Source organism: Berghia stephanieae, chromosome 8 (genome assembly GCF_034508935.2).
Source record: "Berghia stephanieae isolate SIO BIC M18660-M18661 chromosome 8, UCSD_Bste_1.3, whole genome shotgun sequence".
Classification (NCBI taxonomy): domain Eukaryota; kingdom Metazoa; phylum Mollusca; class Gastropoda; order Nudibranchia; family Aeolidiidae; genus Berghia; species Berghia stephanieae.
In genome coordinates this window covers 23,826,100-23,848,622 of record NC_088367.1, presented here as the reverse complement: position 1 = coordinate 23,848,622, position 22,523 = coordinate 23,826,100, and the positions used below count along the sequence as shown (strand labels likewise).

The 22,523-nt window shown below is 36.9% G+C and overlaps 1 protein-coding gene across 16 annotated transcripts in view; it reads right to left on the bottom strand.

Moving 5' to 3' along the window:
- LOC144978403 (hemicentin-1-like) overlaps positions 1-22,523 on the bottom strand; it is a 155,519-nt gene that overhangs the window by 75,426 nt on the left and 57,570 nt on the right. For all 16 annotated transcript variants that reach the window (XM_078924383.1, XM_078924390.1, XM_078924385.1 and 13 more), the window contains one exon: positions 21,034-21,100. The gene's annotated coding sequence lies outside the window, so the exon portion shown is untranslated. The remainder of the gene's footprint in view (positions 1-21,033; positions 21,101-22,523) is intronic.

Sequence of the window (22,523 nt, the reverse complement as noted above, 5' to 3'; positions counted from 1 at the left end):
GTTCCGAATTGTGTATTTTATTTTATTTTGATGCTGTTATATACATTTTTGTACATAAATTCTTACAGTCCAGAGCTTCTAGCAGCTTTGTACAGTATGGACTTTAAAATTGCTCGATTTTAAAAAGAGTGTCTAGAACAGTGCCAGACAAAGCAAGAAAGAAGAATATGAGAAAAAAGCATAAACATTCCATTTAATCATATTTCCTGGACTGGGAGAAAGTCGAGGAAGACTGATTTTTTTTTCTAGGGGGTGTGGGGGGGGGGGGGGGGGGGGGGTTTCTTTGTCTTGTATTTTATTTTCTTGCGCATTGTCTGTCATTGTTTCATAAACACCTTCCTGACCTTTATCTTACACCAGTGCCTGCTCCCTAATTTGCCGAATTGCTCTGTATAAGTTTATGCAATTTCAAAATGCATAAACCAACGCCCAGTATGATTGCAAATATCAATTTTCTTGTACTTCTTCTTCAACTTCTAGAATCCAATGCACAAATATATTATATAAACTTTCGTTACAATTTTTCTTGACGGCATTGCAACCAATTTGTTGGGATACACCAGAGTTAAGTGCCACTAGATCTACCTTACTACACGAGAAATATCTTTAAATGAATTTACGACGCTGTTCAGAGAGTATCAAGCATCCTAATCCGATCAGGAACTTGGGCAATATTGCCGTTGTCTGATAAAACGCTTCTTAAAATTTTGACAAGAAAACTCAAACCGTTGAAAAGCGATGAATTAAAATGACTTAAATGACTGTCATATTGCTTTTTTCAAAAATGTTCTCAAGCCTGGGACCCCCGTGAAGCCCCAGGTTTGAGAGCTGTTGTTGGCAATATGAAGGTCATTTTGATCAATCGATATTCGAAGGATGAGTTGTTTTTTTTTTTTTTTTTTGGCCAACATTTTAATTATTTGTTTTTTTTTTTTTTAAATTCCAGAGTAAGGCAGAATAGGTGAGTGGGCTGGTTTTGCCTGCTGTATGCAATCAAGGCAAATGGTTGAGTATGTACACTTGAACTATCTTGAAACTTGTTTTGTATGCGAGTTATCATCCTTGGTTTGAACATTCTTGTGGTTGTTGTGACGCGTTGGTTAAGGTCAAAATGACTTTATTTATTTTACTGCACTCTGAAAATATAGATAGAACGAAGTTGACGTCACTCAGGTCTTTGTTATTGCTTTTATGAGTAATTATCACTAAACTGTATTCACCAGACTATAAACGTTCAAGGTTACACATAGTTTTGTGTGTTGGTTCGTTATACTTCCGGATGGAAATGTTGTGAGCGTCTGAGTAAAGCGCATACTACCTATACTTATATAACATTTTGGCGAAAACTCGTCCTTCGCATATTGATCGAAAAAACTGTCCCTCATCTTGGCAACAATTCTCAAACCTGGGACTTTGCTGTGAAGTCCCAGGTGTGAGAGTTTTTGTCAAGATGGGGATTACTTTGAACACGTTTAGTGGATGTTGTGATGTATAAAATGCTGAATCTTAAAAAGAATTCTATTCTGCATTTACTACCTTTGGCCGGTGTCTTTTTTGCAATTATTCATTCTTATCCATCGATCATTGACGCTCAATAGTCCCTATACTATTGTTACAAATTTAACTTGATCACTAAATAGAAGAATGTGTGACCAACCACCTAAACATGATATCATGTAGGGTCCAGTGATACGGATGCCAAAAAGTGGTTTTAAAGTGAATATTATCGGAGGAATGACATCTCGTGTGTGTGTGTGTGTGTGTTTGTGTGTGTGTTTGTGTGTGTGTTTGTGTGTGTTTGTGTGTGTGTGTTTGTGTGTGTGTTTGTGTGTGTTTCCAAAAAGAGGCTTTAAAGTGAATATTATCAGAGTTATGAAATCGCGCGCTCGCGCGTGTATGTGTGTGTGTGTGTGTGTGTGTGTGTGTGTGTGTGCCAAAAAGTGGGTTTAAAGTAAATTTTATCAGTTATGAAATCTTGTGTGTGTGTGTGTGTTTGTGTGTGTTTGTGTGTGGGTGTGTTCGCGCGCACTTTATAACGTCAATTTTACCCTACTCAATAAAACATTATAACACATAAAATGAACCCATTTATATATAACTAATATTCGATTTTAACAAGATCCATACTGACAAAATACCGTTTTGGGACGGTGATCCACAATATTTTCTAGGATTGTACTGTAATGCCATTTCCGGGTCAAAGTAATGAATAAAAATTATGGTCGGAACAGGTAATTTTTATTTTTGAGAGAGTAACTTAACATTATTCGATGTTTTAAAAGTTCTTTAGTGTCTAGAAACATTTGAATTTTGAAAATGTTGGCCTTTACAGCTATTTTTGGAAAAAAAGGTTTTTATTATGTACCCCAGTTCCAAGAACAAGCATTCAATTTACTACATACAGTCAGTTAGTTCCCTGGCCATTAATTTCGCGTGTTATCTATCCTTACACTACGTCGTAGAGTGTAAGGAATGGAAGCAGGTCAAGGAAGCCAGCAGTGATAGATATTATTTCTGATACGTAGAAAGAGAAGAAGAAAGAGGAGGGTGTGGGTGGGGAAAGGGGAGGGGATCAATAAAAAGAAAACATCGTTCATCTCATTCCCCCATTGGCCATGTCATGTGTGAAGCATATTAGTCAGAACCGGGGCTGCCAGAACACAAATTGAACATAATTGGCCACAAAGAGAATCGTGTTTCAATTATTGAATTATTTTTTAAAATTATTTTCTTTTAAAATGTATATCTTAATTTGTTTTTATAACCATAACAATGTTTCTTGTGGTCTAGCCGATTTCTTGATTATCAAAACCGATAAATATTTCAAGGTGGTCAAAGTATATGATGTAGTTTTTGGCTACGTGAGGTTTCATTTGGCCACTTTTGAAGACGAAATTGGCAACCGGGAACACTTGCCATCTGGCAGCCCTGCAGAACCTGCCACGGGATCTACGCGATTGAGAGATAAAAGACGTGTCTTTAAAAAAGTTAGTTTGCTTATACAATTTGCACAGGCGCATTCCACTTGCGCCGACTGACGTCAGAATTTGGCTAAAATGCTACTCATTTGTGCAGAATTTCTTTCCACGGAATGGGTCACCCGTGCGCAGAACATTATTCAGGCAGTTCTATTTTAGTTGACATTTGAGCAATAGGCTTCAAAAGTCTTGACGTCACTTTCCTCGTAATAACGCATAGTAACTTAGTAACTGGTTCTAAACTATCGGAACAATGGCGGGCGCCTTTATGAAATACTTCTCCGACGAGCATAAAAGTGTATCCAGAGGAGAAAAACATTATAAATCTGATGACATTTTGAATTTTATACATTCTGATCACATGACAAATGAAACATTTATAGCCAGCATGAAGAATAAAAACTACCGATTTTCTTTGGTTAGAACCAAGATGCTGGTTGCTGGGCGAAAGTGACATCAGACTATTGAATCCTATTATTACTTCAGGTTGTACTTTTGTCGTTTCTCTATAATCTGGGACTTCGTGAGGAAATTTAATAATGTCCCAGGTTTGAGAGTTTTAGATAAGATGAGAGTCATTTAAATCGGTCGATATTCGAAGGACGAGTTGGGTTTTTTTAGCCAAACGTTTAATTCCGCATTCTTCCAGAATACGACAGTTAACTGGTTAATACCGATTTGAGGCGACGAGTCACAAATGGAAAGGCTTGGAAATCAACGATGATATTATCATACTCTGAAACAAAGAAAGTAGTCATTCGGAGCCATTCGGCCCACGGAGCCGGAGTTTATCCCGGCTTCTATAGCATGAAACGGACAATAGCAATTGTTTGCTATCCTTTGGATAGGACGCTAGTCTATCGCAAAGTACTTTCCACCAAATCTAACAGACTCACTCAGCTACCCATTCACGGCTGGGTGGACAGGGGTGGGGGGGGGGGGTCAGAAAAAGATCGCGAATGCACCCGGGATCAATCTTGGTCCCTTTGGGTGTGAAGCGAGTGCTCTACCAACTGAGCTATCTTTATTAAAATTTTGGCCATAAATCTCGTCCTTGAAATATCGATCGAATAAAATGATTCTCATCTTTACAAAAGTTCTCAAACCTAAGAATTTGCGAAGATGCTGTATTATTATATTATACTTATTCCTATTTACTGAATATATAATATTATGATGCTGGCCGATTCTATCGATTCAGTAGTGATCCCCGAAGCAAGTTACGGATTCCTACGATCTGCTGCTCGCACTCGGGTATCCGATAAATAAATCCCTGGTCTTCACACAGATCTCGAGTACAACATTACTCTACATACAAAGAAAGTTATACTAAACTGCGAGAGGCTGTGTACTCTAAAACATAATAAACAAAAATGAACATAACGGTTTCAAACGAACAAACAGACAAAAAAAAAAAAAAACATTAAAAAAAAAAAAAATTCCAAGCATGGAGCGTTTCGGGTCCATCCAAAACCCTTCCTCGACAAATTATAATAAAAGACAATAAAAACATAAATACATTACTTGAAAACTAGAAAGACGGCAGATTATGACTTGTTATTGTTTTGTTTGTCTGTTTTTGGGGGCTTTTTGTTGTTGGTTGAAGAAGGGTTTTGAAACCGAAACGTTCATTGCTTTTTTGGGTCCTTTTTTTTGTATTTTGTTCTGCACCGTACCTTCAAGACGTAGTACGATTAACACACATGGGGCATAATAATCTATTTTATTCCATGTTTTAATACACATTCTATCTACTCTATGTGTGCAGCTTGCTTGGCATTTAAAGATTTCAACCGGTGATGAAACCAGCACGTTAGGACTACTTACTCATAAGAAGAGCACCGCAAGAGATAAGGTATCAAGATAGTTGATGCTTTAAGTTCAGGAGCGAGAAGATAGACTTGATTCGTTGTTACAAAAGAATATTATTATCAATTTATAGAAGATTGTCGGTTTTTTGTTTTTATTTTTGGTGTGTCCTAAGAATACGAGAGTGTCATGTTACAAAAAAAAAAGTATGACAGAGACTAAGGCGGTGTTTGTCATCACTTTATTTTGTTTTTCTGTTGTCTTTTTTTGTTTTTTTTTTTGTTGGGGTTTTTTTTTTTTGGGTTCATCATTATTTTTTTTTTTTGGGGGGGGGGGGGGGGGGGGGGGCGGTTAAAAAATTATAATTCTTTTCTTTTCTTTTATATTTTTCTTTACAGTGTCGATAGCCAAGCTGTACTGTTTGTAACAGTCTCCTTATTCAGCCTTTCTTTAAATTCATTCTTTCAATCTTTCAATCTGTCTTTCTCTCCTCCAACACCCCCCCCCCCCCCAACCCCCGCTCTCCTCCCTTTTCTTTCTCAAATCCCACCGTGAACTTCATTATAGTCTCCTTCCGCCCGCTCAAAGAATGCTCCCATAACCCCATCTAACTCTCGGCATTAAAAGGCCAATGCAACAGACCAAGTATATTACTGTGCATTTTATATGATCAGAGCTGCGAACTTACAATTTTTAAAATTCGTAGTTTCCAAGGGAGAAGAAGAAAAATTCACTTTAACTCTCTTCTGACCGGCCAGTTTCAGTATTTTCCCAAAATGGCAGGCTTACCCAGCAGAAAAATTGATTTTTTAAAACTCAAACAATCTCTCTACAAAGCAACTTTATGTTCTTATTAATTAAACAAAGATTACTGTGAAGTACAAAATAAATCTAAATAAGAAAAAAATATATATTGATCGTAACAAATGTGACGATTTTGATGTAGATGGTAAGAAGAGGGTTAAATAGCTTTAGAAATAAACAATTTGCCCTCAGCATAATCCAAAGATGCTTCAATATCCTGGTTCTATGCGGCTAGACTTCTCTTTTCAACATGATTTATTGAGTCAAAGAGACCTATGCATCTCTGTTATAGCTGGAACCAAAAATTCGTATTTCTACTACGAATTTTTCAGATTACGAGGTAGGTCTGTATGTTATAATATCACGACGATGACTCACTCACTCGCTCACTCACTATACGTACATGTTATACATACACAGCTAGAGGGATCAGATAACAATGTATAATAATATGAGATAAAAGCATGTGAACCCGTCAGTGCGCAGGACTGTCTAGAAAACGTCTTCAGTCTTCGGTCTGCTTTGATTTTTCGATCTGATAGCGGGCACAACGTAAGGCTGAAGCAGCTGAAGAATAAGTTCATTGTTCTCTAATTCAAGATTTCCTTAAGATGTGACCTACCGTCTCTAAACGATTTTATCTCGGGATGAACCAAGTGTGGCTATATTGTCTTGTGGTATGACACTTATGAAATACTTCTCCGACAAGCATAAAAGTGTATCCAGAGGAGAAAAACATTGTAAACCTGATCATTTTTTGACTTTTATACATTCTGGTCATATGACATGTGAAAAAGTTCTCGCCAGCATGAAGAATAAAAAGTGCCGATTTTCTTTGTTTAGAACCAAGCTGCTCGTTGCTGGGCGAAACTATTGAATCATATTGCTTCCTACCCTTTGGATATGACGCTAGTCAATCGCAAAGCACATTCGATCTTTAAGTCTGAGCTACCCAACCACTACTGATATTTACCTCTTTCAGAGCGGATGGACCACAAAACGACAAGTACCTTCTTTAAACTATCAAACTATTGTATAAAAAGTGAATTCGTTTTGTAAACAATTTGAGATAATACAGTATCTAGTTATACTCATAGCTCTTGGGAAATTGTGTACAGGTAAAGACTGTGGTTTCAGACATTTTACGGCAACTCGTAAATCTTGATTAAAAAGAGATAATGAGAGAGCATCCTGATTTTAAAAACTATATCCTATTCATTAACCCTGTGTGAGATCTCTAACAAGTGCCGTGAATTGGAGGTGAAAAATTAACCTCACAGGAATGAAGTACCTACTCAGCATTTGAATTTTGCGCGTCAATTTTGTACACTGCAGTACTGTCGGGGGGGGGGGGGGGGGGGGGGGGGGGGGGAGTGGGGGGGGGGGGGGGGGGCGCATATATCTATCTAAAATTTTGGTCAAGTGTTGGTTTTTTGGGGGATTTATTTTTTATTGGGGGGGGGGGGGGGTTGAATGGGGGGAGGGCGACGTGCACTTATTTGCAGGTCTGTTAACCCAATTCATTGTGGGCTCATTGTTGTAATGAGAATCTCACAAAATGACGCAAAATATTGACCATTGTAACAATGTTAAACTAGGCCCATAAGTGCGTCTGCATGTCAGACCTGCTAATGTACACGTCAGGGGGAGGGGGGGGGAGGAGAGGCGGGGAAAGGAGAGGCGGCGGGGGGGGGGGGGGGGGTCAAAGTACGGCAAATGGCGGATGATTATCTGATGTGCTAAATCTGATTCTTTTAAAAATTTTAACGCACAGGCATAAACCTAACTGAACAAAAGACCTCCTTCTTTCCATAAAATTCACGCTTTGAAACTATGAATTCTTACAAAATGTAGTCCATTCTCTCAAAACGGAGTTATGTTAAGATGAAAATGACCCATAAAAAATGGTATTAAAACTAAAAGTATGGGGAAAAAGACCTTCGCGTTTTGTGCATTGATTGAGCTTTTATACAGCGCAATATCCACTAAACGTGCTCAAAGCGCTTTACAAAGGGGCCCTGACCAACAGCAACACTTAACATGTAGGATGAGACATGACGCCTGTTAGGCGATATTACAATTTTTTCGGACAGAGACAATGCTGTTAACGGCCAGGTCCTCATTTTACACCTGAATACGTTGAGAGAATGTTAGTAAAGAGCCTCTTTCAAGGACTCAACTATGTGCCGAGCGAGGCTCGAACCCAGGACCTTCCAATCTGAAAGCGAGTGCCATACCACTAGACTAGTTGAGTTGCTATTTGTTGGATAGTAAAAAAAAATTATTATTATTATTATTATTATTATTATTATTATTATTATTATTATTATTATTATTATTATTATTATTATTATTATTATTATTATTATTATTATTATTATTATTATTACTACTACTACTACTACTACTATTATTATTATTATTATTATTATATTATTATTATTATTATTATTATTATTATTATTATTATTATTATTATTATTATTATTATTATTATTATTATTATTATTATTATATTATTATTATTATTATTATTATTATTATTATTATTATTATTATTATTATTATTATTATTATTATTATTAATTATTATTATTTATTATTATTATTATTACTATTAGTATCATTATCATTAACCCATATTATTATTGCCATTTGGTTAAAAAATTCCATTGCACATGGACTAATTTCTCTAGATTTTATTCCAGAAGAAATTTGCCAAGCTCCATAGTGGAAGAAGAAAGAGAAAATGGAACTTCTTTGTGATAATTCATGACGTTTGATAGTTAATCTATCATGCTGAATGCCGGTAAACGTAATCTTTGTTTGCTTTGGATGTGTCATTTATTTATTTCAAACAGTGAATGGGAAATACATTATGTTCAGGTATTCGGTACGTGTACAGAGTTGGTAGTTAGTTTGATACGCAATGCTAAATGTAAATGAGTCAAGAAAATAGAAATATTATTTGAATATAATAAGTAAAATTATGAGGTGGGTGAAATTCAACGGATTTGAAAAAGTGTGTTTGACACAGTGCCCAGACAAAGGACGAAAGAAAAAACCCACCAAGAACCCCCCCCCCCCCCCCAAAAAAAAAAAAAGGATAAAAATAGAAATACAAGCTTTTTTCTATCTTCCTTTGTCTGGCACTGTTTCGCACTTCTTCAAATTTTTATTTTACACCAGTGCCTGCTTCCTATTTTGTGATCTGCATAATTCAATGCTCTAAATATTATGATGCACTCGATTTGCAACGTTTCCAAAAGTTTTAGTATTTCCTGATGCCAAAGTTTTAATACATGACAATAAAATATCCGTTAGGAACCGCAATAACTTGGGCAATTTTAATATATTTTCAAAAATAAAATGTATACAAGTCAATTAGATACTTTCGATATGCTGTATGTGAATTTTATCGATTTTCACTCGAAAGGAGAAATACATGTTCTATCTTTATTAATCATAAAGTCAAGATAATTTCATTCACATTTCATTTGAACATGAAAAGATTTCTCATCTGATAAATTTGGTGTATTATCTGAATGTTTTGTCATTTTTATGATATGACCAATCCTGACATTCTTATGAAACATTTGGCTATGGTAGTTCGTCATTGGATTTTGAAACAAGTAATTAACCGTTAGATTATTTTACCAATCAAAACACAGAATTTGTGATACACCCTCACACGTGCTCGGACAAGCATAGTTGGTTGTATAGATAGTATGCGCTTGGCTAAGAAGCTCATAACATTGCCATCCGGAAGTATAACGGACAAACACACAAAACTGTGTGTATCCATGAACGTTTATAGTCAGGTTAATACAGTTCAGTGAGCATTACTCATAAACGCGGATGGCAAAAAGCTATAACAAAGACCTGAGTGACGTCATCTTCGAACTATCTATATAGATAGTTCGAAGATGACGTCACTCAGGCCTTTGTTATTCTTTTTGCCATCCTCGTTTGTGAGTTGTTCTCACTAAACTGTATTAACCTGACTATAAACGTTCACGGTTACACAGAGTTTGTGTGTTGGTCCGTTATACTTCCGGATGGCAATGTTGTGAACTCCTTGGCCAAGCGCCTTCTATCTATAGATAGTATGCAGATGACGTCACTCAGGCCTTTGTTATTGTTTTTGCCATCCGCGTTTGTGAGTTGTTCTCACTAAACTGTATTAACCAGACTATAAACGTTCACGGTTACACAGAGTTTGTGTGTTGGTCCGTTATACTTCCGGATGGCAATGTTGTGAACTCCTTGGCCAAGCGCATTCTATCTATAAACTCTAACTTAAATTAACTCAACCACTCTCTGTTCATTGTTATTCTTTTCAATCCGCCAGATAGGTGAATAGTTCTCACACGATTTTCTCGATCAGATTATAAACGGTTGAAATTATACATCGTTCTATGTAAGTTCTATTGATCAAGCGGTAGGACAATGGGTATTTTACAATGCATGACACATCACATCGATATTAACTCCTGTGTAGTTTACCATATCAACCAATCACTGCCGTTGTTTACATTATGAGGACTGTCCGAGAAGCGTGCTTATATAGATGGTTCGAAGATGACGTCATTCAGGTCTTTGTTATTGTTTTTTTGCCATCCGCGTTTATGAGTAATGCTCACTGAACTGTATTAACCCGACTATAAACGTTCATGGATACACACAGTTTTGTGTGTTGGTCCGTTATACTTCCGGATGGCAATGTTATGAGCTTCTTAGCCAAGCGCATACTATCTATAAGTGTCTATTTGTCACTCGAGTTCAATGGAAAGGAAACAGCCAATCATGTTTGAAAGTAATCATTCAGAGCAATGAGGCCCATGGAGCCAGGCCCAGTTTCCCAGTTTCTTTTTTCGTCAAACGGACAATAGCAATTTCTTGCTACCGTCTTTACAGAACACTTGTCAGTCTCAAAGTACTTTCCACCAAATCTAACAGACCAAGCTACCTAGACATTGCTGGATGGACAAGGAGAGGGGATTCAGTAAAGAATCTCGACTTCACCTTAGATCAATCTCTATTCCTTTGGGTGTAAAGAGAGTGCTCTACCAACTGAGCAACTTGGATCCTCTACAATGTGGCGTGGGGCAGAATGGATATTTTTATAGGTTTTTGTATTGATCGAACACACGATAATGTCATATTCAGTAGAAATAATGAGAAAATGTACCCGATTAACGTATAGTCAAGAATAGAATGTAGGTTCGCTTATCTTTTTGTTCGTCTCCAACCTCTTCTTCTTCTTCTTCTTCTTCTTCTTCTTCTTCTTCTTCTTCTTCTTCTTCTTCTTCTTCTTCTTCTTCTTCTTCTTCTTCTTCTTCTTCTTCTTCTTCTTCTTCTTCTTCTTCTTCTTCTTCTTCTTCTTCTTCTTCTTCTTCTTCTTCTTCTTCTTCTTCTTCTTCTTCTTCTTCTTCTTCTTCTTCTTCTTCTTCTTCTTCTTCTTCTTCTTCTTCTTCTTCTTCTTCTTCTTCTTCTTCTTCTTCTTCTTCTTCTTCTTCTTCTTCTTCTTCTTCTTCTTCTTCTTCTTCTTCTTTTTCTTCTTCTTTTTTTCCACCTCCTCCTGTTCCTCTTCTTCTTCGCCATCACATCCACCTCCTCCTCTTCCTCCTCCTCCTCCTCCTCCTCGCACTCCTCCTTCTTCTCCTCCCTCTACTTCTTCTTCTCCTCATCCTCTTCCTCCTCCTCCTCTTCCTCCTCCTCCTCTTCCTCCTCCTCCTTCTCCCCCTTCTCCTCCTCCTCCTCCTCCGCCCATCTGCCAACACCACCACCATCACCTCCTCTTCTTCTTCCTCCTTCTCCTCCTCCTCCTCCTCCCCTTAACTTTCTTTATCCTCCTCTTTCTCCTCCTTTTCTCCTTTTTCTTCCTTGATTCTTTGATTTTGGGCCTGCATTAGTTGTAAAGTAGGTTAGCAAGAAAACTTATCTTAAACTAAATTTTAAAACGGAATCTCTGCCTCTTAATATAACATTAGCAAGAAGGTCGTTGCAAGCGGTTCTCGTATGATAGCCTTTCCACTCTACACTATCAATGTCGGTAAAAGATGAGAATCTAAGACACAAGAAGCTATAACAAGCAGCATGTGACTATAGTCGCCGAGGCAAAAGATAAAACAATAATAGATTTATCACCATGTTCAGGTAATAAACAGATGGAAAATATAAAACAATGAAGGTATCTCTCCATCTTTACACACGAGTTTCTATACTCTTGTTGTATTTCTAAAGTGTTATAAACTACGTTGAAATGGAAAGCTCTCATTGAAATGATTATTTTTTCCTTTATTCCCTGTTATCTAATTTATTTAGAATCATTACGCCCATAAGCTCAGTTGGTAGAGCACAAGCTTCACACGCAAAGGGACCGAGATCGAGATTTTTTTTTTCCGAGCATACCAATCATAAAGATTCTCAATTCATATCATCATCATCATCATCATCATCATCATCATCATCATCATCATCATCATCATCATCATCATCATCATTATGATAATAATAGTAATAATAATAATAATAATAATAATAATAATAATAATAATAATAATAATAATAATAATAATAATGATGATGATGATGATGATAATAATAATAATAATAATAATAATAAAAATAATAATAATAATAATAATAATAATTATTATTATTATTATTTTTATTATTATTATTATTATTATTATTATTATTATTATTATCATCATCATCATCATCATCATCTTCATTATCATTATAACCATTATTAGTTTTATTATTATCATAATCATACTATCATTATTATATTACGAGAAAGCGGGTGGAGTATTCCATAGACGTGTTGATATAACAAAAATACTCTACAAAATGAAAGCAAGAAAATTCTAACCCACGTTCATTCATTCATTCATATTTATTTCTATTCCTCCTGTTTTACCGTCTTCCCACAAGGAACGCATTGTTCTTATTCTTATTGTTGTTATGGGTGGAGACCGTGGAATGACTCACTTTGGTATTCCCCAAATTAATGGTGAAATTTAGAAAATGTGTTTGTGGATTTATTGCAAACAGGTTGCAAAATGTCACAAGACAGTTGGAGAATCCGATGCTTGCAATACGCAGGAAGGAAGTTGTTTTATCAATATAGAGGGTATAACTTTGTTTCTGTATATACCTAGTGGGCGCTATGTATAGTCACTCCGGCTTTATAAACGCTCGGGACACGAAAACAAACAAACGAATCCCCCCCCCCCCCCAAAAAAAAAAAAAAAAAAAAAAAAAACCCGGAAAATTTATATAGCTGAATGTCCACTAGTAGTAGTGTCGTATGGTCTTCACACCTCCAAGTGTGACTCATTCAGCCATTTGATGTAGTAGTCATCAGCTTTGTGGATAGCAGGATAGCCGCCCTCTATGGATGTTGATGGACAGTGAAGTACCACATGGTCGATGTCCACTAAATGTCCACTAAAGGTGCTCAAAGCACTTTACAAGGGTCCCTAGTCAACAGGAACACTTAACATACAACACGATCTTTGGGCCGAATGGCTCTGAAGGACTACTTTTGCATGTTTTACTAATACATATAAATTTTACCCTATTTTAGACTACATAGACCAATACAATTAATTTTAAGCAGATACACTATTCTGATATAATACCGTTTTTACGCAATGGATCACAACTCTAAATAATTTGTGAACCGTCGTCTGAAAACGGTATTATGTCGGGATGTGTTGTACCCCAAGAAGTGAATTTAGAGATAAAACGGTGGGGAAAAAGGACTTTAGAACGTTTGGCAATGAAAGATATAGTATTTATACTCTACCATAATGAACAGAAGGAAACGCCATGTTTTATCTTTAAGGTTATAACTTTAATTTTCCTCATCTAGTTCATTCCGAAATAATACCGCTTTGAGACGATGGGTTACATTTGATCATTAAAATTCTAGTTATATTCATTTTAAAACTTTAAGAGAGAGAGAGAGAGAGAGAGAGAGAGAGAGAGAGAGAGAGAGAGAGAGAGAGAGAGAGAGAGAGAGAGAGATGACGAAATTAAGTTATTGTATACTGTGGATCTACCGAACGACGATGATGATGATGATGATGATGATGATGATGATGATGATGATGATGATGATGAGGAGGAGGAGGATAATAACACAACTTGGATGGACAAGACAGACAGAAAGAGCAACGATGAACTCTTTTGTTCAAAAATACGAAATGGAACGACGGTCGTCTCATGAAAACAACTAGATAGACATGCAACACAATTCACGCACACGGGGAAATAAAGCCCACTCAAAAACACTCTAACACAGATCTGCAAACTCAAACATCTTCAAGTATTCATTTGCACCCCGCACCATCAAAGGCTGGAACGCTCTTCCCAAAACATGTGGTAACACAACAGATTTGAATACATTCATCAAGCGAAGATTATCAAAATACTTCAGCCTAAACGCAAACAATAGCTTCCGCATTCAGCAACTCACTCCGCCCCCGAACATAATAAATTACTAAGAGTGAGTCGAGTTTAAAAAAATAGAATATTTATATAGCGCAATATCCGTTAAATGTGCCCAAGCTCTGTACAAGGGGTCCTTAGCCAACATCAACACTTAACATGTAGGAAAAGACGCTTAACTCACATTCTCTCACCTTACTCGGGTATAAAATGAGTATCTGGTCTTTTAACAGCGGATGTCAGACCTGGACATATGTTCACGTTGATCATCTGCCCATTCCGACAAAGTACCGATTTGAAGCGATGATGACATCAATATGATGTATCCTTATTTGCAGGTCTGACAACCAAAATTATTACGGGCTCATTATTTTAATAGAAATCTCTCAAACCAGCGCAGAATATTCTCCATTGTAACAATGTTAAATCAAGCCCAGAATTGCGTTCGGCTTTCAAACTTGAAAATATCACTCATCGGTCACAATCCAGAGAGAAACACAGAGCGGCAAGCAGCCAATAAAAGCAACAAAGACTTTGGATATCACTCTGGTTTACCTATGTAAAGTACTTTCCACCAGGTCTAACAGACCCAGCTACCCAATCACTGCTGTCTAGACAGAGTTGGAGGGGGGGGGGGGTAAAAAATAAAAGTAGAGATTCTCCATCATAATAATATAAACTGTTTAAACCGTGTCTATTCCATATACAAACAGCTCTAGTCGCCTTTTCAAATGATAACCAATGCCCCAAATACGTGTCATAAAAAATCCCTTAGACCTTACTACAAAGAAAGGGGGAAAAACACAACAATTATATAACGGAAACCTGTTTTAATCTATCACATAAAATTAGTCTTGTTTTTTGTCGTAAAAGTAACTTCAGTATTTATTTTTTTTTAAAAAAACAGAACAGGATTGTAAGAGAGGTCCAAACAAATAGAAATCGTTCCCCTAACGTTCAAATTTTGTGGTTTCCAGAAACTAACTCACCACGCGATATAATACCGTTTTGGGACTGCGGGTTACCTATTCACTCCACAGTAGGGGTGGATGGAATGAGGAGAAGTCGATGTAACCTCGTAACATTTGAGAATGTTGATGATGATGCCTTGAAGCCGAGGAAACTGAAACCGGGTGCACGTGTAAAGTGGGTGTAATCGCTGAGCGCCTGATCGTTTGTTTCCGTATAATAAAGAACTGGCTAGGAGTCCAGTTCGCCTATAAGGTCGTTTTGTTGCTCGGGAGATGTGCTTTTCAACAAATGTTTATGTGAATCAAGATATGAAGTGAGTAGAAAAGTGCCAGAAGACAATAGAGAATAAAAAATTTTTCGCGGCGGTGGTGGGGTTTGAACCTGCGACCTTATTGGTACGACAACTCCCTCCGCCTGGCAGGTGAGAGCATGGCTCTACCGTGTGAGCTATCCACGAACACAAAAAATATTCGTATCAAACCCAAGTCATTTCTAGATCCCTCTCTCACCCACTTCTGAGACCGCCGATTCGTTCGCCCACCACCATCGCGAAGTTATTTTGACCAGCAGTTAAGCTTAATAGCCAATATTCTCAACACAAACATATAACATAGAAACGATTGAAACATTGAGTATGCTCCGGTGTATGGGGTGAATTTTTAATTCAGAAAAGTGAGTGGAGCAGATACTTATGTTGGTAACAACAAGATATGAAGTGAGTAGAAAAGTGCCAAGATGTCGGCGATAGTAATATTATGTAAAGACAATGGAGCCCAATTTTATCCGCGTTCGGTGGCTTTAAGTGGGTAATAACAATTGTTTGCTTTCTCTTTGATATAAAGCCAATGGTGGCGATGGTGGTTGTGGTGGTGGCTGTGGTAGTAGTAGTAGTAGTAGTAGCAGCAGCAGCAGCAGCAGTAATAGTAGTAGTAGTAGTAGTAGTAGTAGTAGTAGTAGTAGTAGTAGTAGTAGTAGTAGTAGTAGCAGTAGTAGTAGTAATAGTAATAGTAGTTGTCGTAGTAGTAATATTAGTAGTAGTAGTAGTAGTAGTAGTAGTAGTAGTAGTAGTAGTAGTTGTAGTAGTAGTAGTAGTAGTAGTAGTAGTAGTAGTAGTAGTAGTAGTTGTTGTTGTAGTAGTAGTAGTAGTAGTAGTAGTAGTAGTAGTAGTAGTAGTAGTAGTAGTAGTAGTAGAAATGATAGTATATCAATAACAACCAAGATAACAATAACAGCAGCAGAGACACAATTCTGCCTCTGGATTGCCTACATTTATTACTATTACGTTACGTTAACCTACATTTCCTACCTCTTGACGATAATAATAAGGAAAATTACTATAATATTTAAACAGATGTTGATGGAATGATATCGTTCACCTGAATTCGATTAGAGATGAAAGGATAAGTGATGCCAAATAGTTTATCCAATGTGCAAGCGAATGCTTTATCAGTGTGATATATATATAAACCGACATCGTATTTCGGATTTATTGTTTACCATGATCACACTGTAGTATTTATGCTATGCGTTTAGGTAAAATACCCACAACATCCGCCAGCCAAATTAAACATACCAGCACACAACGCTGTGTGTTGTCTTTTATGTCTATAGATAGTTCGAAGTTGACGTCACTCAGGTCTTTGTTATTGTTTTTTTTTCTGCCATCCGCGTTTATGAGTAATTCTCACTAAACTATTAACCTGTCTATTAACATTCATGGTTACCATACACACAGTTTTGTGTGTTGGTCCGTTAAACTTCCGGATGGCAAAGTTGTGAGTTTCTTAGCCAAGCGCGCATTATCTATAATCTGATTGATATGATTTAGTGATCACTAATCACAAACAGGCTCTCTAAAAATAATTACAAAGAGCTTAGTTACGTCAATTTTGTACCTTCTATAGAAGGAACAAAATTGACGTCTATCAGGCTTTTGTTATTGTTTTTATACAGCCCGTTAGTGATTATTTCTCATTAAATGATACCAATCAGAATATATACGTTAAATGGTTACACACAATTTTTTGTGTTGTTTTGTTTGATTTGGCTGGTGGATGTTGTGAGCATTTTACATAAACCCATAACATTATTTCCGATAGGTAAAATGCGTACAACGTCCGCTAGTCACATATAACGTACCAACACGCAAAACTATATGAAACCTTAACGTTTATAGTCTGATTGATAGATTATAGTGAGAACTAATCAGCCAACAGGCTGTATAAAATAATAAGAAAGAGCCAAGTGACCTCAAGTTCGTTCCTCAATAGATGCTGTGCGCTTGGCTAAGAAACTCATAACATTGCCATCCGGAAATGTATCAGACCAACATACAAAACTTTGTGTAACCTTGAACTTTTTTAGTCTGGTTAATACATTTGAGTGAAAATTACTCGTTAGCATGGATGGCAAAAATCAATAACGAAGACCTGAGTGACGTTAACTTCGTTCTATCTATAGAATCCGTAAAAGATTATATAGATAGTATGCAGATGACGTCACTCAGGTCTTTGTTATTGTTTTTTGCCATCCGCGTTTATGAGTAATGCTCACTGAACTGTATTAACCCGACTATAAACGTTCATGGATACACACAGTTTTGTGTGTTGGTCTGCTATACTTCCGGATGGCAATGTTATGAGCTTCTTAGCCAAGCGCATACTATCTATATGATACTTTGATTTTACTCTGGGCATTGTGTGTAATTTGAGCTTCATATGGCCTGCTGGGGGTAGAAATGAAACATTGTAAAGGGCATTGACCATGATTTTCGTGGAAATCGGGTATATCAAGCATCATTATTCTTTTTAACAATTTCAACACTAACTATCACTTTTTTAGCAATAAAAATATTTTTCAGCACCCAGCCAATCCCTTCACAAAACCGTTTGAGGTGATGAGATTATGTGAGAGATTATGAGAATATGATTCTGAGACATAAACTGAACCCACAAATAAATTCGCATCTTTTATCAGTGTGTAGATCGAATTGGATTCAGTAGTCTGATGTCACGCGCCCGGCAACGGCGGCCATCTTGGTTCTAAACAAAGAAAATCTTTACTTTTTATTCTTCATGCTGGCGATAACTTTTCATTCCCTTTTCATATGCCTTGTGATCCGAATGTGTAAAAGTCAAAACATGATCAAATTGATGGGTTTTTTTTCCTCTGGATACTCTTTTAAGCTCGCCGGAGAAATATTTCATACGGCGTCCGCCATTGTTCCGATAGTTTAGAGCCAGTGTTACTAAGTTACCATACGTCATTAGGAAGGAAGTGACGGTACGACTATTGAATCCTATTACTGACCACGGTCAATATGGCAGGTTGACTCTTCCGTTAAGTTGATTACAACCTACCTAAGCATTCATTCGTCCATATCTCTTCCCTCCCCGCCTTCCCCCCCCCCCTTCTCTCTCTCTCTCTCTCTCTCTCTCTCTCTCTCCCATCGTATCTCCCAATCATTGCATGTCCGCGTTGATTACCGTTACGTCATCGTCTGACACTATTTAACACGTCTTATCCAAACACCACTCAACAAGTAAATTGGGACGTGATAGAACCCTTTAACGGCGGGGTTGGGTTTTGAATTTATGTGTTTTTGTATTTCTTTTTTGGTCTTAAGGGGGTTATACGGCGCTTGCAACAAATTTGGGTCATTTAAGCACCACTAAAAAGACAGTGAATGGGATATACAAAGAAGTTTAGATTTATTAAAAGCACACAGATATAAGAAAGACAAAGGGAAATGGTTCAAATCATGATCAGATGTAGATTCAAAGAGCATACTTTCAGTGTACTTAGGTTGAGATCACCTAAAAGTCTCATCTATACACAAGCACGTGATCCCAGTAAGAGGAATACACAAGGAAAAAATATCATCTCCCTAAACTAATACTATACATTTCACTGTTTACCTCTCAGCCAAGGACTCCAGCCAGGGCCAGGACAAAGCAAGTAATCTCATTCCAAACCAAAGGTATAAAGCAATTCAGAAAACAGATAGAGGGGATGGAAGACAAAGCAAGTGACCATCTGCCCACAATGATGGGAGGTCAGAAGACCTCACCCAGAGGGAATCAACTTCATTCAAAACATGATCTTTATACCATTTTGCATTCAATATTCATGGCCCGTCGTTACAATTTAGTACTAAGTCGAGGTAAACCAGATAAAAAGTGAGTTTGTGCGCTATGTGATCTTGTGGTATGACACTCGCCTTCGAGCCAGAAGATCAAGGGCTCGAGTCTCGTTCTTAACGGTGCATAGTTGAATCATTGGAAAAGGTTCTTTACTCACATGTTCTCGCCTTACTCTGGTGTAATATGAGTTCCTGGCTGTCAACAGCGTTGTCAGAGAAAAAAAAAAAAAAAAGTAATATCGGCTCCATGTCTCATTCTAAATGTTGCTGTTTGACTAGGGACCCCTTGCACAGCCATTTAAGCTTGTAAAGGGGATATTACTCTATATAAGTTATGTTAAGTTAATTTGAATTGTAATTAACCATAGATGTAAAGTTATAATTATCTCCTCTTTAAGGAACTGTGATATTTCTCAATACGTGTTGAAACCACTTCTGGATGGACAGAGGGAAGAAAAATAATCTCGACTGCACGCTAGATCGATATTGGGCCTTTCGCGTTTGGAGCGAGTGCTCTACCGACTGAGCTATTGCCCCCCCCCCCCACCCTTTTTGTTTGTTTGTTTGTTTTGTTGTTGTTGTTGTTGTTGTTGTAAAAAGGATGAGATATTATTGTGCCATTTTCGAGTATTTCTGAACACCACATGTAAAGGATTAAGGTACTCACCGCCTCCAGAAATTGGGCCAGCGTGTGAGCAATGAAGCTCCACCAGGGAATAGATAAGGAAATGTTCCTCTACTACTATTTCTACCTAGCTATGGCTTCTGCGTTCGGTAATTAAACGAATCACTTATCAACCCTGATAAATAGTGCGTATAGTCTCGCGCGCTTCTTAATGATGTGACCATTACGAGGAAAGACTTAAGTTTATTGGATAAATGAATGAGTTGAATTAAAACAGTACTAAAAGAATAATAACCCTCTGCTCTACCTACGAGAGAGAGAGGAGAGAGAGAGAGAGAGAGAGAGAGAGAGAGAGAGAGAGAGAGAGAGAGAGAGAGAGAGGCTTTTGACACTGAATGTAAATTGAACAATTTCCCCCCTGTGCTTCCTTTTCATATTCCTTTATATGAAGGTGAGTAAGATGTTTATTATTCCGTGATCGCCGATCAAGGATATAGCTTCTAAGTCTATGGGAAGCTAAGAGCGAATGAAAGACAGAAAACTAGAGAGAGGAAGAGACAGACAGACAGAGAGAGACAGAGAGAGAGAGAGAGAGAGAGAGAGAGAGAGAGAGAGAACAGAGAGAGAGACAGAGAGAGACAGAGAGAGACAGAGAGAGAGACAGAGAGAGAGACAGAGAGAGACAGAGAGAGAGACAGAGAGAGAGAGACAGAGACAAAGAGAGAGAGAGAGACACACAGAGAGAGAGACAGAGAGAGAGAGGGACAGAGAGAGAGAGAGAGAGAGTAGAAAGGCTGTTGACAATGAATGTAAATTGTAATGATTGGACAAGGAATAATATAATAGCTTTGAAAAAGAACAAATCACTAAATACAAAGCGTTTCGTGCTCAAACCCTTATTCAGCTATTTACTGCATCAGTAATAACATTAATTTATCGCTTAGAATCCAGAGAGACGGCTGAAACTTAAGTGATATTTTAATGTTTTTTTTTTTTTTTTTGTTATTGGCTGAAGAAGGGTTTTGTGCCGGAACATTCCGTGATTGGTATTTTGCTCTTATTTTGCTCAGTCTCGAAGCTCTTAAATCATTTTTGTTCATTACTTCATACAATCCACAGATTCTAGCAGCTTGATATTACTGTAACAATGAGTGAAACGTTTCCCACATAATTATTGAATAAAAATAAAAGTAAAAAACTTAACAGATCATTACAAGAACAAACAAATGTGTCGGACTCACCTACAATATTTTGCTTTCGTTGATGGCTGAAGAAAATTTGAGCCAGAAAAGTTACTCAGTGAGTGATCTGCAAATAGATGAATGAATTAAGGAATAAATAAATTAATAATTACATAAATAGATAAATTTATAAATAAGTAACATTTATAGAGCGCCAACCTTTACTGAACGTGCGCAGTTGCTCTTTACAAAAAAAGTCGTTGTACTTTATCTTATTTATGTTTTCATACTTCAAGCTTTGACTCGTAGACTATATTTGTTTAGTTCAATACAGTGAGCAACTAAGTATTAACTTTAACCAATGTATTATTGTAATAGGGTCAAAACTAACTTGTCAATCAAATAAAGTAAATACTAACTTGACTTTACGAATAATCATAACGGATTTATTTTCTCCCCATACTTTTTTGTGTGATCCCCGTTTTTTTTTTTGTGTTTTTTTTTTGTTTTTTTTTTTTTGTTTTTTTTTTGTTTTTTTGATTGTTTGGGTTTTTTGGGGGTTTTTTTTTGGGGGGGGGGGGGGGGGGGAGAGGGGGTTGTTTGTTTTGATTGTTTTTTAACGGCGCTTGCAACACTTTTATGTCATTTTAACGTCAGAAAACAAAGGGAGAGGATAGAGGAAAAGTTGTGGACCTGAAGTTAAAAGCATAAAAAAAAAGAAGCAAGGGACTGGTTCAAATTGATGATTCCCAGGAGCAATCAATCCACCGTCAAATCGTTTTGAGAAACGGAAGGGGATAAAGTATTTATTATTAATTCATGTACAGAAACAAGTCGCATTTAAAAGAGAGAGGGAATAAAAAATAAATATATAAACAGGAAAGCATGGAGCTAATTCGGCGACAGGTGTAGCGTAGTTAAGGCGGGTGCTATTTCTTCATTCATGGTACTTTCTAAGACCCTTATCTAGACGACGCCAATCACAATATGAATTAATTAAACTCATTGACTATCTAAAAATATTTTTATCTTTTTGAATTTTTTGCTTTAAAATACATGTATTATTATGACTGAGCGTCACACTATGTCAATAATAAGAATGGATGGGGGTTTTTTGTTGTTGTTGTTTTGTTTGGCTTGTTTGGGTTTTTTTTTCTTTTTTGTTTTGTTTAGGGCTTTCGGGGGGGGGGGGGGGGGGGGGTTGTTGTTTTTATTCTTTTTGTTTGTTTATTTTTTGTTCTGTTGTAAATTTTCTTGTTCTATGCTTTTTTCTGTATCTCCCTTTTTAAATATTTTTGTTTCCAAGAACATGAAACGTTTAATGTATAATAACATATTGTTACTTGTGTCTTAAAACCTTATTCTGATATGGATTTTAGAAAATAAATTCACCGTTCTTACAATCATTTTAAAAAAGTGTTGGCTCGGCGCTTTTATGACGTAACGTCGAAGCAAAATAAAACTATTTACAATAAATAGAAATGCATCATCAGCTCGGAAAATGAAATGAAGATAAAGATCTGAACAAGTTTGTATGAAAAGTGCAAGAC